The following is a 6000-nucleotide window of genomic DNA, read 5'->3' on the forward strand; positions in this document are numbered from 1 at the left end:
TAACTGTACAGGTAAGGCCTGGATCATTCAGGTGAATGCTAAAGGTGAAGGTAAAGTATTGTGATTTGAGTTGGTGACATTTCTTCTATAGGTTTTTAATCAAAGGTTTAATCAAGATCCAAATTTTCTTGCTGTTAGTTTCTCAGGCTAGTATGATAAAACTTTTACAAAGACAGCTATAAAAAACATTTTTCCTGTTTGGGTCTCACACACGTAAAATGATCACACTATTGTATAATGAATTAATGTACAGAAAAGTTCTGGATAGTATTTATATATAGTGGAACATAGAATTATATGACTGTGCTTAATGCTTGGGTGTGAGGAATTAACTTTTAATTAGTATCAAGTTAAATAAGATTTAATTTGGATTGTAAACAAACTCACCTGCAGCGAGCTTGTGTTTACATCCTCCGTGCCTATAGCAAAGTCGTCCTTTTCTTTCTCAGGTTTAAGCAAATCTTCGGATTTGCAAGTGTCAAATATATTCCCAAAACACAATATTTGCAATATATTCCCTGTAGATCATTGTGATAAATGATCTGTTCAACAATACATTGTGTATTTTAATGTGATGCATTAAAATGTGTTGGGCTCTTTAAGAACAGGCTCTCCTTCATTGGGTCTAGGTATCAGAAAAACGCATGAGCAGTGTGTCTAGTATGTAAAGGTTTCCTGTTTTGATGACACGAGCTTTGTTAATAAATATCACGTTTGTGTGTATGTTGTGGTGTTGATTCCTGGGACATACTCCGAGTGAACCATTTTAGTAGTCTTATATTCTCCTCAATCTTGCAGGGCCGGACGCCATAGAACGAGAGCGTTCGTTTGTCTACACAGCATAGGTGCGTGCACCAGGTGAGAATGGCGCTGTTTTATCTCCCGCTGAGTCAAGAGAGGATCCCAAATGCCTGAAAAGGAAGTTTCGTAAAATTTGCAACCCGCAACAAAACAAAACCATGGAGAGACACAAGTTTCACTCCAGAAACCAGAAACAAGGTGAGACTATCGAGTCATTTATCAGTGATCTCAGGATCAAAGCAAAAGCATGCCATTTCGGAGAATTGACAGACGAGCTAGTCTGTGACAGGATATTATGTGGTATCAACAGTGCTTTTCCTAAGGAAAGCACTGTTAAGAGACAGTGACTTAACTCTGGCAAAAGCTATCTCAATATGTCGCATACATGAAACGACTGAGGAAAGTAATAAAACACTGGCGATGCCGCAGACGCCCACTAACGTGCATGCAGTACATCCGGTTTCCAGCAGAAGGCAAAAGCCTAAAATAAAATAGCATGATTCACCCACCATAACTAACTGCAAAAACTCTGGAAACAATCACGTGAGAAAGAAAGATTAATGCCCGGCTTTTGGACAGCTGGGCCACAACTGCAAGAAAATTAATCATTTCAAAAAATGTTCAGAAATCAGACTGTGTATAAATCCTAAAGGTCTCAACACCACCTTAAAGAGACCCCATCACCCAATGCGCATTGTAGAGGAGGTAGCATCCCAGATGTCAGGGGTAACTGCATTTTCTGAGCTGGACGCAAAGAATTCTTTCTGGCAGATACATCTTGACCGCAAGTCTTCTATGATGACTACGTTCAGCACTCCATTTGGCCGCTATAGGTTTCTTCATATGCCTTTCAACATAAACTCCACCAGCAAAGTGTTCCACCGCTCAGTGGAGCAGCTGTTCTCTGGATTCCCCTGTACTATCATTGTTGATGACATCATCATCGGAGGCCATGATGCTGCAGAACATGACATCAATTTGAAAAGAGTGCTTAATCGAGCACACAAAGTCAAGCTCAAATTAAACCCTGCCAAATGCAAATTTCATCTGGACCAATTCAGCTACTTATTGAAGGCTTGAAGGCAGATCCTTCAAAAACAAAAGCAATCTCCGAGATGCCAGCTCCCAAGGATGCTCTAGCATTACAGCACTTCCTTGGAATGGCAAATTACCTGGGGAAGTTCATCCCAAACTTTAGTGATGTTGCTGCACCCCTAAGGAAGCTGACACACAAAGAAATTGCATGGTGCTGGTACCAGCAGCACCAACACACATTTGATACCCTCAAAGCATGTCTCACCACCCTACCTGTTTTGTCATACTATGATGTAAAAAAGCCAGTAACATTAACCTGTGATGCCTCATGTTTTGGACATGGTGCTGCATGTATGCAGGATGGCAGACCAGTTGCGTACACATCTCACACACTCACAGACACAGAGACATGATACGCACAGATTGAAAAGGAGCTGCTTGCTGTCGTATTTGCCTGTACCAAATTCAGGGATTACCTGTACGGGAAGCCAACAATTGTCGAAACGGGCCACCAGCCCCTGGTGACCATTCTGAAGAAACCCATTCACACAGCCCCTGCATGATTACAGAGAATGATGCTCAGGTTACAGTGCTAAGACATCACTCTGGTGTACAAGAAGGGTAAGCATATGTATTTAGCGGACACCCTGTCTCGAACTCCAAACACAGAAGTTCCTCCAGATGTTGAAAATGACACATTTGAGGTCATGTCCATCAATTACATCTCCATTGCTCGACTGGAGGAACTCAGAAAGCAAACAGCAGAGGATGAGGTGCTACAGGCTCTCAGCACTGTGATTGAACAAGGTTGGCCAGGTAAGGAACATAGTTTGTGCCCAGCTATGCGTCCATACTTTCCTTACAGAGATGAACTAGCCGTGGAAGACGGAATAGTGATGAAAGGCCATAAGACAGTCATTCCTCACTCATTACAGAGAGAATACATCAGTATAGTCCACAAAGGTTACCCTGGTTTGGAAGCTACCAAGCGCAGAGCAAGAGGTATCATTTCCTGGCCAACGATGACGGCTGATATCACAGCAGAACTCCTCACATGCTCAGTCTGTAACTGCAAAGCCACATCAACAGAAAGAACCACTAAAACCATACCCAGTTCCAGACTTGCCTTGGTCTACTGTGGCAACAGATATGTTCGAGTGGCATGGGCAAAGCTACCTGGTGCTTGTGGACTCATACTCGGGTTAGTATGACCTTCTCCTTGATATGACATCCTCAGCTGTGATCAGGAAATTGAAAAGACATTTCTCTGTGCATGGCACACTGCACATACTCATTTCTGATAACTCCAGACAGTACACAAGTCAACAATTCAGAGATTTTGCCAAACAGTGGAACTTTATCCATGTCACCAGTAGTCCAGTGTTCCCGCAGTCAAACGGCCTGGCAGAGAGAGCAGTCTGCAGTGCCAAACAGCTGATGGAGAAATCTCACAGAGATAGGACAGATGTATTCCTTAATCTCCTAAATCCGAGAAACATTCCCGGTGACCCGACATTAGGTTCCCCTGCACAACGCCTCTTGTCACAACAGACACGGTCAACCATTTCCGTCAACTCCAAGCTGTTAGAACCAGCTCTCAAAGATGCCCAGCAAGTCACTGCACAGCTCCTCCATAAGAGGATGACCCAAAAGCAATACTATGATGCCTCAAGTCATCAACTGCAACCACTGGCAGAGGGACAAGTTGTCAGAATGCAAACCCCGAAAGGATACAACCACCTTAGTACAGTAAAGGAGCTGAACAAGGAACCTTGGTCCTACACAATCCAATACAATGGGAGAACATAGAGGAGGAACCGACGTCACATCCTTCCCGTTGCAAAGCCCCCTCCATGAGGCTCACTCCTGAGGACATTGACTCTCAAAATACCATTATACATACACAAGACTGTGCTCCCCCTGCACCACATTCACCACAAATACACCTCCCACAACCAGAATCCACACCCACTGACTTGCCAAAGCACACAGTACAGTCCTCCACCAAGGTCAGCAGTGCACCCTACAGAACACGTTCAGATCATATTTGCAAGCCTAACCCTAGATATGAACAGTGAGTTCTACTAGTGCTGGATCTAGTGGCACTGTGGTTATTATTTCGAATAGCTGCTAATTGTGTTTATTGTGGCCATTGCTATGTTGCCAATATCATTCTATTGGTCATGTTTTCTTAATGCATACAGAGATCATCTTTAGATTTGTGTCTGCAGCAGTTCAGTTTTTTTTACTGCAATGGTAACATAGTTGCAGTAGTAGTCATCCATGTTCTTGGTCGTTGACCAAGTCAATGTCATGCCACAAATTTGTTCATTGTTAAATGTTTTTATTTCTTTTGATAGGAGGTTTCAGCTAAAGAAAGGGGATGTAGATCATTGTGATAAATGATCTGTTCAACAATACATTGTGTATTTTAATGTGATGCACTAAATGCACTCTCCCTCATTGGGTCTAGGTATCAGGAAAACGCATGAGCACTGTGTCTAGTATATAAAAGTTACCTGTTTTGATGACACGAGCTTTGTTAATAAATATCATGTTTACATGTGTATGTTGTGTTGATGATTCCTGGGACATACAACATTCCCCAAAACAAATGTACACAGATTTCTCTGGTTCCCAAAATTTGAAAAGAGTCTGAGAAGTTTTGCTAGTTTTTAAAGAAGTTTAGTTTTAAGGAGCAGAGGAGAATTTCTTCAACAGCAGCGCGCCGCCATGTTGAATCTCACGAGATTCAAGATTCAGATAAAGATAATTAATACTTTTAAATATTTAAATAGTTCATGACATGGGGTAAGGTACACTTCTACTACTACTTTCATAATCACTGCACCTGTATTGTAATAATAATAATAATAATAATAATAATAATGCAGTTAAATTATTTAATTTTACGATTCCACTTATTTTTGGGGTTAACGTGATGTCACATAGATAATTAAATTGCTTGTGACATACACTATATTGCCAAAAGTATTCGCTCACCCATCCAAAGAATCAGAATCAGGTGTTCCAATCACTTCCATGGCCACAGGTGTATAAAATCAAGCACCTAGGCATGCAGACTGTTTTTACAAACATTTGAGAAAGAATGGGTCGCTCTCAGGAGCTCAGTGAATTCCAGCGTGGAACTGTGATAGGATGCCACGCCTGTGCAACAAATCCAGTCGTGAAATTTCCTCGCTCCTAAATATTCCACAGTCAACTGTCAGCTGTATTATAAGAACGTGGAAGTGTTTGGGAATGACAGCAACTCAGCCACAAAGTGGTAGGCCACGTAAACTGACGGAGCGGGGTCAGCGGATGCTGAGGCGCATAGTGCAAAGAGGTCGCCAACTTTCTGCAGAGTCAATCGCTACAGACCTCCAAACTTCATGTGGCCTTCAGATTAGCTCAAGAACAGTGCGCAGAGAGCTTCATGGAATGGGTTTCCATGGCCGAGCAGCTGCATCCAAGCCCAAGTGCAATACAAAGCGTCAGATGCAGTGGTGTAAAGCACGCCGCCACTGGACTCTAGAGCAGTGGAGACGCATTCTCTGGAGTGACGAATCGCGCTTCTCCATCTGGCAATCTGATGGACGAGTCTGGGTTTGGCGGTTGCCAGGAGAACGGTACTTGTCTGACTGCATTGTGCCAAGTGTAAAGTTTGGTGGAGGGGGGATTATGGTGTGGGGTTGTTTTTCAGGAGCTGGGCTTGGCCCCTTAGTTCCAGTGAAAGGAACTCTGAATGCTTCAGTATACCAAGACATTTTGGACAATTCCATGCTCCCAACTTTGTGGGAACAGTTTGGAGCTGGCCCCTTCCTCTTCCAACATGACTGTGCACCAGTGCACAAAGCAAGGTCCATAAAGACATGGATGACAGAGTCTGGTGTGGATGAACTTGACTGGCCTGCACAGAGTCCTGACCTCAACCCGATAGAACACCTTTGGGATGAATTAGAGCAGAGACTGAGAGCCAGGCCTTCTCGTCCAACATCAGTGTGTGACCTCACAAATGCACTTCTGGAAGAACGGTCAAAAATTCCCATAAACACACTCCTAAACCTTGTGGACAGCCTTCCCTGAAGAGTTGAAGCTGTTATAGCTGCAAAGGGTGGACCGACGTCATATTGAACCCTATGGATTACGAATGGGATGTCACTT

Source organism: Hemibagrus wyckioides, linkage group LG03, assembly GCF_019097595.1.
Source record: "Hemibagrus wyckioides isolate EC202008001 linkage group LG03, SWU_Hwy_1.0, whole genome shotgun sequence".
Taxonomy (NCBI): Eukaryota; Metazoa; Chordata; class Actinopteri; order Siluriformes; family Bagridae; genus Hemibagrus; species Hemibagrus wyckioides.